This window comes from Ailuropoda melanoleuca, chromosome X, assembly GCF_002007445.2.
Source record: "Ailuropoda melanoleuca isolate Jingjing chromosome X, ASM200744v2, whole genome shotgun sequence".
NCBI lineage: Eukaryota > Metazoa > Chordata > Mammalia > Carnivora > Ursidae > Ailuropoda > Ailuropoda melanoleuca.
The window spans coordinates 25,876,754-25,890,033 of record NC_048238.1 but is presented as its reverse complement, the minus strand read 5'-3'; the positions used below and the strand labels follow the sequence as shown (position 1 = coordinate 25,890,033).

Genomic DNA, 13,280 nt, shown 5'->3' with positions numbered 1-13,280 from the left:
TGGGATCGAGCCCCACATCAGGCTCCTCCGCTATGAGCCTGCTTCCCTCTCCCACTCCCCCTGCTCGTGTTCCCTCTCTCGCTGGCTGTCTCTATCTCTGTCAAATAAATAAATAAAATCTTAAAAAAAAAAGCATATCTTTCTTGTCTGTGGGTCCTTATTGTTGGAAATGTTGAGTGTGCACTATGCTTATCCTGACTATAGGTCAAAACTAGTTAAATGTCCTTCAGCAAGAAAGAACATGTTGAGAAATCGCAAATCATTGTTCTGTTTACATTTCTATTATAAAAGTTAAATATTTGTTCTAAGTCAAAGATTATTACTTTCAGTCACTTCTTTTAATGAAAGTCATTTAGTGAAGCTACTCCAAAGCTAGGGGAACATGAAAATTCTGTCTTTTTTTCATATTTTATTGTACAGAAGCCATCAGAATTCAGTCCCTGCTCTAACTTGCAGAGACCCCTAACTTAATACAGAACTAGATTTTTTTGGTGTATTTTGTCTTTGTTGGGCAATAGCTAATGGATTTTTAAAAAAGATTTTATTTATTTATTTGAGAGAGAGAGCGAATGAGCACGAGTTGCAGGCAGAAGCAGAGGGAGAGGGAGAAACAGACTCCCCACCAAGCAGGGAGCCCGACGCAGGGCTCGATTCCAAGACCCTGAGATCATGACTTGAGCCGAAGGCAGACGCTCAATTCACTGAGCCACCCAGGCGCCCCATGGATTTGATAATTGTTCTTTGGAAATCAAGGGGTAGTTATGGAAGATCAAGTGGAGGGTGGGGAAAATAATTACTCAGGTGAGGGAGTCTGCAAACTTAGTCTGAAGGCCATAACTTATTAACTGGATCATGTTGGGCAATAGATTAATCTGAACCGCCTCTCTGATCTGCATGCTATGAATTGCAGATGATTTGAAGAAACGGTAACTGTAAAACCCTAACATGGAATGATTACTATACTAGTATATTAATTAGATCCTAAAAAGGACTCTGGAGTTAGACTGCCTGGGTTCAAATCCCAGCTCAGTTGCCTAATGCACTGTGAACAGGAGTAAGTTACTTAACCTCTCTGTGCATCACCTCACCATCTATAAAATGTAGATGAAAATAGCCCCTACCCACAGAGTCGCAATGATTTAATGAGCTAGGATATAAAAAGCACATAGAAAGGACTACGTAAGAGTTAGTTATTATGCTGAATGGTCTTAGTATTGAATTTGGTTAATGATCATTTCATTAACAAAATAATTTGTCATACATCATGCTTGAATGTGGCCATAAAGGAGAAAAGAAAACCCTTTATGGACGACAACCTAAACCATATACACCCACAGAGCTTACTGTCTACACTCAGTAATGTGACTCTAGTCCTTCATACTTTGCTGTCTTCACCTTAACTTGCTGTCTCAGCAGACTCTTGCCCAAGAAGATAATAGTTGCAAATAACTTTATTGCTCATTCCGGGAACTTCCTGAAAGACATATTACTCTCCGGCAGACTCTGAATTCCTTGCCTTAAAAATCCTCACCTCAGCCATGGTCACCAATCATAAATTATGACATCACCATCCTTACCTAATCCTAACCAAGACCTCCTCACTGAAGGCCTTCTTTAAAGCCAGAGTCGAATATTTCGTAACATCCTGGCTTTACCTCCCCACCCAAAACTCTGTCAAGGTTGCTCTCTTTTACTGCAGCAAGGATAAACTCAGCTTTGTCTTATCAACAGGTCATCTTGGTGGTATTTATGGGGAGCCAGTATTCCACGTGGATTAGTGAACTGAACTCTCAAACTGGATTAGAAAGAAGGAGTTGAAGTCACAGCTTTGCCACTTGGACAAGTCACTACTTTTCAGATGCCTCTTCTGTAAAATGTACGTGTATAAAATATATACATATATGTACAGTGTGTACACAAGTGCCTACCTGGTAAAGAACACTTAATAAATGTTTCTTACATTGCCATTCCTTTTCTTTCTGATTGCCTACTGGGGAGGAGTGAACTGGGTAAATGACTTTACTGTTAGTCTGCTCAAGCCATCACTTTCGGGTAAACCCTGGTGGGCTCCTAGTTAGCCACCTTACGAATACAGCCAGTGAGGCGAAGAATACCCCATCCTGCCTGAGACCCCATAGTTCGTTCTTTCTTTTCTTCTTTTTTCTTTTCTTTCTTTCTTTCAGATTTATTTATTTACTTGAGAGAGAGAGAGCGCGCACGCACGCACCCATAACCAGGAGGGGCAGAGCGAGAGCTAGAGAGAATCTCAAGCGGACTCTGCACTGAGCGTGGGGTCCAATGCAGGGCTCCATCTCACACGGCCGAGATCATGACCTCAGTGAAACCAAGAGTCGGATGTGTAACCGACTGCGCCACCCGGACGCCCCACCGTGGTTTTCTCAAGGGAATGCAAGTATTCAACTCTTTTTAGGGGCGCCTGGGTGGCTCCAGCGGTTAAGCATCTGCCTTCGGCTCGGGTCATGATCCCAGGGTCCTGGGACTGAGTCCGGCATCGGGCTCCCTTGCTCAGCGAGGAGCCTGCTTCTCCCTCTCCCACCCCCCCCTGTTTGTGCACTTGTGCACCCACGCTCTCTCAAACAAATAAATCTTAAACCAATACACTGTTTTTATCTGCAGAGAGATAGTAACTGATCCAAAATCCTATGGCCGGGGGGCTGAGGAGGACCAGCACTCAGCAACTTTGATCCCAGAGCCCCGCGGGCAGGGGCGAGGCGCGCTGTAAGGGCCTCTCCCAGGGCTTCGGGGCTTCGCACGCGCCTCCTCTCCTCCTCCTCTCTCACGTCCCGCGCCAGCAGGGGCTTGCTTGACGCTCAGGTCCAAATTTACCCTTTTCAGCTGCGGGTGGGAAAACGGCCCGCAGGCTCGAAACTGTCCTGTGCTGGCAGCACAGCGCTGAGCTTCGGAGAGGCGCCTGAGGGAAGGCGGCGGGAGGAAAGCGTTTCCACGCCGGGCTGACGGCCTTGCTCGGCAGGCTCGTTTCCGAGCCGGGCCTCGCTAGTGCCTCCTCTTCAGCACACAGGTCTCCCAGGGCACAGAACCCGGCAGCGTCTCTCGTCCAGAAGCTTCCCCTGGCCCCCACCTTGAGTGGTTTTATAGCAGGGTGCCTCTTGTGAGACACCTTCCCAGGAATCCTAGAGGATAGATTTTCCCCAGCAAGTTACCAGCGGGTTTCTGGCAACTTCTGCTGGCCTGACACCACAAGCATTTCTCTGTCATTGATCCACACCTGTCATCTCCGGCATGACCCTGACTTCTCAAAAAGATCTGGATTTTGGCCTTCAGGGAGGGGTATCTTCCTTGGGCGCTCTGTGTTGAGTCTAGGGGTTTCAAATGCCCCTGAATCTCTTATTCCTATCTTCTGTAGAATTCTATTTACCTTTAAGAAAAAGTTTTTATTTAGGGGCGCCTGGGTGGCACAGCGGTTAAGCGTCTGCCTTCGGCTCAGGGCGTGATCCCGGCGTTATGGGGATCGAGCCCCACGTCAGGCTCCTCCGCTATGAGCCTGCTTCTTCCTCTCCCACTCCCCCTGCTTGTGTTCCCTCTCTCGCTGACTGTCTCTATCTCTGTCGAATAAATAAGTAAAATCTTTAAAAAAAAAAAAAAGAAAAAAAGTTTTTATTTAAATTCCAATTAACACATAGTGTAATAGCAGTTTCAGGTGTACAACATAGTGATTCNAAAAAAAAGAAAAAAGTTTTTATTTAAATTCCAATTAACACATAGTGTAATAGCAGTTTCAGGTGTACAACATAGTGATTCGACACTTCCATAGGACAACCAGTGCTCATCAAAAGCGCCCTCCTTCATCCCCATCACCTATTTCACCCATCCCCCCACCCACCTCCCCTCTGACAACCATCAGTGTGTTTTCTAGAGTTAACAGTCTGTTTCTTTCTGTTTCTTTCTTTCTTTCCTTCTTTTTTTAAAGATTTTATATATTCATTTGACAGAGAGAGACAGCCAGCGAGAGAGGGAACACAGCAGGGGGAGTGGGAGAGGAAGAAGCAGGCTCCCAGCGGAGGAGGCCGATGTGGGACTTGATCCCAGGACTCTGGGATCACGCCCTGAGCCGAAGGCAGACGCTTAACGACTGAGCCACCCAGGCGTCCCCACTCTTTTTTTTTTTTTTAATAATTTTTTACTTTGTTATGTTAGTCGCCATACAGTATAGCCTTAGTTTTTGATGTAGTGTTCTTGGTTTGCTTCTCTCTCTTTTTTTCCCCTTCACTTATTTGTTTTGTTTCCTAAATTCCACATTAGTGAAATCATATGGTATTTGTCGTCTTTCTCTGACTTATTTTGCTTAGCAAAATATTCTCTAGCACCATCCACATCATTGCAAATGGCAAGATTTCATTCTTTTCTATGGCTGGGGGAGGGGCAGAGGGAGAGGGAGAGAACCTTCAGGAGGCTCCACGCCCAGCCCCATCATGGGGCTCAGTCTCACGACTCTGAGATCATGACCTGAACTGAAATCAAGAGTCAGACACTTACCTGACCGAGCCACCCAGGTGCCCCTGAGCTTCTAAGGAATTTAAAATTAAATACATCTTGCCTTTACAAGAATGAATTTTCTTCCAAAGTTCTACCAGAGACAAAGGACAAATGTACATAAGAGAAATCTATTTTCCCCTCTAATACATGTTTGACTTTAATTTATTGAAAAGTAACACCCTTGTTTTATTACCTTAAAAATACATTGGCCTCCTCTCAGCCCCAAATTACCTTACAAAGCATGCCAGAGTATCTATGAGTAACTGCTCACAATGATTGCAACCTCCTTCCTCAATGAAATGCATATGTTTATTTATCTTTAAAATTTTAAGTTTAAAAAAACTTTAACTTCAAGGAACAACACAGGTCATTAACAAAATATATGTAGAAATAATTTATGAAATGAGATATAATTCACATTTATTTCTAAAATTGCTTCCCCTTTCTGTACTAACCTCTCAGTTGGCTGAAGTTATTTTTACATTCTTTAAACCACAAGGCAGCTGCCTTTTGATCATGTTTCTCATTCTGTTCAATACTTCTAAGTGTTTTGTACTGATGCCAAAGCACCAAATGTAACAGTGAACATCTCTTTTAGAATACAGCAAGCTAGGGGCGCCTTGGTGGCTCAGTCGGTTGGGTGTCCAACTCCTGGTTTCGGCTCAGGTCATGATCTCAGTGGTCCTGGGATCAAGCTCCGCATTGGGCTCCCTTCTCAGTGGGGAGTCTACTTGGCTCCCTCTCCCTCTGTTCCTCCCCTGATGGTGCTCTCTCTCTTTAAAATAAAGAAGTCTTAAAAAAAAGGATACAGCAAACTCATTTACTGCATAAGAAAAAATAATTATTAAACAGTTTTACTGAGCTGTACTTAACGTACAATGAACTTCACATAAAGTATACAATTTGATGACTTTTGACAGATGTATACACACCACCACAATCAAGATAAAGAATATTTTGGGGCACCTGGGTCAGTCGATTGAGCATCTGCCTTTAGCTCAGGTCATGATCCCGGGGTTCTGGAATAGAGCCTTGCATCAGGCTCCCGGCTCGGTGGGGGGCCTGCTTCTCCCTCCTCCTGCTCTTGTGCTCTCTCTCTCCCCCTCTCTCTCCCCCTCTCAAATAAATAAAATCTTAAAAAAATATAAAGAACAGTTCACTCCCAAAAGCTTCTTCACATCCTTTGTAAAATTTCCCTCTTGCACTAATCATCCCCTTTCCCCAGGCAACTGCTGGTGTTTTTTTGTTGTTGTTGTTGTTGCTAATTAGTTTGCATATTTCAGAGTTTTATATAAGTGGAATCATGCAGCACATACTCATTTCTGTTTGGCTTTTTTAATACGGCAGAAGGATTCTGAGATTCATCCTTATTGTTGTATGTACCACTAGCCCATTCCTTTTTATTTTTTTAAAAGATTTTATTTTTAAGTCATCTCCACACCCAACATGGGGCTTGAACTCACAAGTCCGAGATCAAGAGTTGCACACTCTACCCACTGAGCCAGTCAGGCATCCCTCCTCTTTATTGTTTAATAATATTCCACCAAATGATACATCACAATTTTTTAAGTTCATACGTTGATGGACATTTGGGGGAATTTCTAGTGTTTGTAAAGGTGCTATGAACATTTGTATACAAGTCTTCATGTAGATATAGGCTTTTATTTTTCCTTCATTGGGCAAGTAACTGGAAGAGGAGTAACTGAATCATATGGCTGGCATATGTCTAACTATTTGATAAACTGTTAACTTTTCTTAAGGAATGGCACGATTTTACATATGCAGAAAGAATTCCAGTTGCTCCATATCCTCACCAAAACTTGGTATGCTGAGCCGTTTGAATTTTAGACATTGTAATAGGTGTGCAGTAGTAGCTTCTTATGATTTTAATTTGCATTTCCTTGAACTAATCATGTCGAACATCTGTTAGTATGCTTGACATCCATTTCTTCTTTGGTGAAGTATTGATTCAATTTTTTTGCCCATTTTTAAATTGGGTTGTTTTCATATTATTGAGATTTGAGAGGGTTTTTTTAAATAAAGATTTTATTCATTTATGAGAGAGAGAGAGAGAGAGAGAGAACAAGCTGGGGGGAGGAGCAGAGGGAGAGGGAGAAGCAGGTTCCTCGCTGAGCAGGGAGCCCGATGTGGGACTCGATCCCAGGACCCCGGGATCATGACCTGAGCTGAAGGCAGATGCTTAACCAACTGAGCCTCTCGGGTGTCCCAAGATTTGAGAGTTCTTTACATATACTGGATACTAGTTATTTATCAGATATGTAATTTACATATATTGTCTCCCAATCTGCAGTTTTTTTATTCTCTTAACAGTGTTTTTTAAAGAACAGAAGTTCTTAATTTAATTGAAGTTCAATTTATCATCTTTAATGTATCATAGTTTGTGTCATATCTAAGAAATCAATGCCTAATGTTGCAGATATTTTATTTCATGTTTTTCTAGAAGTTTTATAGTATAGGTTTTGCATTTGTGCCTCTGATCCATTTTTAGCTAATTTTTAGCACATGGTGTGAGGTATGATGTTTGCTTTCTTGCATAAGGATATCCAACCGTTCCAGCACAATTTGTTGAATGAACTAATCTTTCTGTGCTGTATTGCCATGGCTCCTTTTTTTTTTTTTTAAGATTTTATTTATTTACTTGACAGAGAGAGAGACAGCCAGCGAGAGAGGGAACACAGGCAGGGGGAGTGAGAGAGGAAGAAGCAGGCTCCCAGAGGAGGAGCCCGATGTGGGGCTCGATCCCAGGACCCTGGGATCATGCCCTGAGCCAAAGGCAGATGCTTAACAACTGAGCCACCCAGGCTCCCCTGTATTGCCATGGCTCCTATGTCAAAAATCAACTGACCATCTAGGTAGGTATGGGGATCTATTTATGGATTCCCTATCCTCATCAGTTGATACATTTATGAATCTTTATACTAATACCAACTGCAACTTTACAAGTCCTGAATTCAAGAGATATAGGTCCTCCAACTTTTCTCCTCTTTTTGCAAGTTATTTTCAGTATTCTAGATTATTTGTATTTTATTTTTTTTATTTACTTGTGAAAGAGAGAGAGCATAAGCGGGGTGAGGAGCAGAGGAGAGGGAGAGGCAGACTTCCCACTGAGCAAGGAGCCTGATGCAGGGCATGATCCCAGGACCTCGGAATCATGACCTGAGCCCAAGGCCGATGCTCAACAGACTGAGCCCCCCAAGGTGCCCCTTTACTGATTACTTTTTAATGTTAAACCAGCCTTGTATTCCTGGGTGAACCGAACATGATCATGATGCATTATCCTTTTTATATATTACTGGATTCAGTCTCCTGGGGCAATCATAGGGCTTACCTAGTATGTTTCCTGTTTTTCTGGGATTATTGTCCTTCATTGCCTAATGTCCAATGTTTTGAAAACTATTGTTTCATGACTTTGTTCCTGTAAATCCAGACCCTGTTACTCCATCTTGGCTAGAAACAGAAATCCAAATGATGCATTAGTTAAACCCTAGAGGAATCATGGCAAAAACTGTTTCTTTTAGGCTGCAAGCCAAACAAGGTGTATGTTTCCATACTAAGTCACAGCAAAGACTCAGGAACAGAGTAAGCGGAAATAAAAATCCAAGGTTCAGGAGGGATCTTCAGATTTGAGGAAGTTAGACTTTGATGGTATTGCTAGCACCTCCATTTGAAAAATAAACATCTAAGGGAGGTAGAAATAGCTCTTCTTCTGTTGAATATTATTTATATTTCTATTTTAAGAGAAGATATGGTCGGTGTGTATACACACATATACATACACAGGAGAACAGGAATGGGGAAACACAGTGAAATCAAATTAAGAGAAAAAACTTTCTATTGGTGTACTTTAAACTGAAATCCTTTAAACTGAACCTAGGCCCTCCAAGAAAAAAAATCAGTCAAGGGTGGTATTGTATAGGTTAAAAGGCATTTGAATATTCATAGAATTGCTCACCACAGATGCTCAACTTTTAAGATAAGTATACTTGCTATTGTTGTTCCATTAGCTCAGGAAGACTTCAGATTCGAGAATATATTCCAACTACTTCAAGGCAAAATTACACCTCCTCAGCAAAAGCAGTGGTTCCAGAAACATCTGGTGTTTATAAACAGAAGCCTGCAGGGAAAGACCATGTCTCCCTGATTTGTTAGCAGTTCGATACTGCATTAACAGACAAACTGGAGCGATCTAAAACGCAGAACTTAATTATGTTGGCTCATTTAGCTACAGAGGCACTCTCCTAGAGTGCCTCATTTTCTTTTCCTAGGGATTTTAGTTTAATTTCACTTTTCAATGATGTATTTATTAATTCATGTAATCGTGCTTTTAGAAAGGTCTTGAGACACGGTCTCAGGATCCGCGTGAAGGCCCAGGCCCAGCAGGAAGAAGACAGGGGCTACAACAGCTTCCTCTAGACACGTTCCTTTTATCTCGGCAGTAACTCACTTTTCACAATGTGAACTGAGCTCCCTCTGAGAGGGATGTATAAACCCTTTTTGCTTCAGTCACACTTGACTGTTTTGTTAGGCAAAGATCCAAGAGTAGGCTACCATCATAATTTTTTAAATCTTAAATTTAATCTCCTTTGTATAGAAGGAAATCACAGCCAATGGAGCACATTAATTAATACAGCACTTTATACACATGACAGTCTGCAATCTCCTGGCTCCCATTTTCCTTCAGTGAACTTTCCATTTTTCCAAAATGTAATATTTATGAAGTAGCTAAATTTCTCTGCTCACAAGACCATTAGTAGAATGACAACACAGTTTAAAAAGGTCTTAACAAGATTGCATACTTCGAGCTCTGGTTTCAGACTGACCTAAATTTAAATCTTGGCTTACTACTTAACAGCTGCATAAGTACTTCAGTTTCCTCATTTGTTTAGTTTATTTTTTTTTACCCCTAAAGATTTATTTACCCATTTGTGAGAGGGGGTGGAGGGGGAGAGGGAGACAGAGACTCTCAAGCAGACCCCCCGCTGAGCGCAGAGCCTGACTTGGGACTCCACTGCATGACCCCGAGATCATGACCTGAGCCGAAATCAAGAGTTAGCCGCTCAACTGACTGAGCCACCCAGGCGCCCCCTCATTCTTTTAGCTTAAATGCATTTTATTTGTAGACAACCTACCTGACATGATTTTTACTTTTTTATTTTTTATTATGTTATGTTAGTCACCATGTTTTTTACTTTTTTTTAAAAAAAACAATGCCTCCACTCCAGATAAATCAAGGTGAAAATTAATCAAGAGCTCAAGATGACATCAGTCCCGTTCGTCTAAGTCCTGGTGTCATGTGGATGGAGAGCAGCAGCCGGTTATGACCAAGGTGATACGGAGTAAGAGCCCAATTCATTAACATTTTCCCATTTGCACACCATCCTTAAAGAAAATCCTATATGGGGTCACACCACCCTCAGACTAGTCCAGCAGAGCAGCCATGCCATCTCGGTTCACGTTACCATCAGTAAAGAACTGGTAGTTTTTGCAAATAACGTGGATGTGCTGGATGTGTTCTGTAGCCCCTGTCGTAAAAGGTTTTACTCTTTCTGGCCTCTGTTCTTCAAGTTTGCCTTTGCTCGAGTTCGTGTAATCTTTGACGTACTTCTTGTAGGCTTCTTTGGTGCAGCCGCTTTCTGCCAGTGATGGTTCGGGACAGTATCAACACCAGTGATGACTGTGCTTTCTGTACCTTCACCCTCGGCGCCTTCTGTGGACGCATTTCCTCCAATGAGTGAGTCATCAGTGGGACCGTCTGTCCTCCTGACCATCCTCCCCTCCACCTCCAGGCACAGCCCCTGTGTCATCTCCCGGATCTTGCAGATGGTGGACGGCATCTCATCCTAGTGGATGAAGCCCCGGGAGATGAGCATGATGGTGGCTAGAGGAAAAGGACGGGGGGGCTAGCTTAGCAGGCGCTGGGAGCTCTGCGCGAACGTGGGGCGGGCGTAGCAGTGCTGGGACGAGGGTGGAGAGGGTGAAGAAAAAGCTCGGTTTCCTCATTTTTAAAAATGCGATATGACTAGTATCTAACTCATGAGGCCATGGAAATGAAGAAATGAAATATATGAAGGGCTTCGTAGTGTGTCCAAAACATGGCAAGTGCATAAGGAATTATATTTTTGCGTCAGATTAAAACCAAAACAGTGGGAACGTTTTCAAGGGAATGTGGAGCTTTTAGAAAGACAAAAAAAAAAATCTGCTTTTCCTGAGAAAATAACAATGGAAGTAGGCTACTAGAGTTCGGTGACCGTGACCTCTGAGGACGACCCTGCTCAGTTTCTTTGCTTCTGAGTCTTAGCCTGGCCACTGCTCCTCACGCATACCCGAGCATAAATGGAATAAACTGACTTGCATGTGCCATCACTTGCTTCCCCAATTGTGCCTATGTGGATCCAGAAAGATCCACGTCATTAAGTAAGATGTAAAGGGCACCCTTGAGTGTGCAGAGCACAGAGCTGCACATGGAACCAGTTTGCATTCATGCGACCATCACTTCTTCCACACTGACCACATCAGGAATCCAAGAACTCCATGGTGAAGACTAGGATGTGAATGACGTATCTTGAGTACACAGTGCCTGCAGCCGTACTCAGTCAGCTTTTACGTGCCCTAAACGTACCTCTACATGAGCATGGACGGAAAGAACCATGGTGCAGACTGTGATGTGAATGGCACTAAATGAGTCTGGATTGCAATCAATGGCATACAGAATAGGTCTAATTTATCGTGGCCATTACATACCCCCACGGTAAGAAGTGAGGAGTCCACGAATACCCAAGGACTAGGTCAGACAGTGAATGGCACTCCTTCACTTGTGCAGTTCACTGAACTGCGCGTGGAATAAGTCTATTTTCATGTGGGCATTACTTATTACCGCTTTAATAATAGAGGAAACACCATGCACTAGACCACATAGTCAATGAAATCCATTCATTTGTGCACTGCATGCATATGTGCGTTGAATGTATCTACTTTCATTTGGTAATCTCTTACCCCTATATGAACCACAGGAGGAGATCAGAAATACACACTGTATATAATAGTATATGGATGGCATCCTGAGAGTTGTGCAGTGTACCCAAAGTTCAAGGAAAATTGCATTTTTATGATGCCCTTGGTTACCTCCACGCTGACCGTATTAGAAGTCCAGAAATATCCATGGCACCAGCATGTTGTCTGAGTGGCAATGCTTGAACATGCAGAAAAAATGTGTGTTCATGTCTTCTGCCCATTTTTAATTGGATTATTTGGTTTTTGGATGTTGAGTTTTTTTTTAAAGATTTTATCTATTTATTTGAGAGAGAGAGAGAGAGAGAGAGAGAGACAGCCAGCGAGAGAGGGAACACAAGCAGGGGGAGTGGGAGAGGAAGAAGTAGGCTTCTAGCAGAGAAGCCTGATGTGGGGCTCGATCCCAGAATGCCGGGATTACACCCTGAGCCAAAGGCATATTCTTAATGACTGCGCCACCCAGGTGCCCCTGGATGTTGGGTTTTTATATATTTTGGATACTAACCCTTTATTAGACATGTCATTTGCAGATATGTTCTCCCATTCTGTAGGTTGCCTTTTAGTTTTCTTGATTGTTTCTTTCACTGTGCAGAAGCTTTTTATTTTCATGTGGTCCCAATAGTTTATTTTGGCTCTTGTTTCCCTTGACTCAAGAGGCATATGTAGAAAAATGTTGCTGTGGCTGAGGTCAGACACATTACTGCCTGTGCTCTCTTCTAGGATTTTTATGGTTTCACATCTCACAATTAGGTCTTTAATCTACTCTGAGTTTATTTTTGTGTGTGGTGTTGGAAAGTGGTCCAGTTTCCTTTTTTGCATGTTGCTGTCCAGTTCTCCCAACACCATCTGTTGAAGAAACACTCTTTCCCCCACCGGATATTCTTTCCTATGTTGTCAAAGATTAATTGGCCATATAATTGTGGGTTTATTTCTGAGTTTTCTAGTCTGTTCTATGGATCTATGTGTCTATTTTTGCGCCAGTACCATACTGTTTTGATGACTACAGCTTTGTAATAGAGCTTGAAGTCTGGAATTTTGATGCCCCCAGCTTTGCTTTTCTTTTTCAAAATTGCTTTGGCTATTTGGGGTCTTTTGTGGTGTCACATAAATTTTAGGTTTTCTTGTTCCAGTTCTGTGAAAAATACTGTTGGAATTTTGATAGGGATTGCATTAAATGTGTAGATTGCTTTGGGTAGCATAGACATTTCAACAATATTTGTTCTTCCAACCGATGAGCATGGAATGTCTATGTATGTGTATGTGTGTTTTTTAAATTTAAATTCAATTAGCCAGCTTATAGTACATCATTAGTTTCAGATGTAGTGTTCAATAATTTATCAGTTGTGTATAATACCCAGTGTGCATCATGAGCACTGGGTGTGTGTGTTTTAAATACAAGAATATCTCTGGAAGAATTCACATGAAACTGGTAATTTCTGTTACCTTCAGAGAAAGGATTTGGGTACCTAGGGAAATTTCCCCCCTTTTGTACCATGTGTGTCTTTTATTGATTCCCCCCAAAAAACTGAATTTTCAAAATTGTTGCCAGCTTGTTTAAAATACTGCTTTTAGAGAGGTAGCCTTGACCTTTTTCCAATGGCAAGAATGGCCTGAAGAGCAAGAGTGACAATTACACTTAAGATTAAGCAAGCTGAAACCCAGATATCTTCTGCAAGAGAGATTCCTCTTAAAAGACATTACAGTAATCCAAAACATGTACGGGCAAGAAAAATATG

General features: G+C 42.3%; 1 pseudogene; it reads right to left on the bottom strand.

Annotated features, from left to right (window-relative positions):
• Positions 1–9,888: 9,888 nt before the first annotated feature.
• LOC100478645 lies at positions 9,889–10,381 on the bottom strand (annotated as a pseudogene).
• Between the last annotated feature and the right edge of the window lie 2,899 nt (positions 10,382–13,280).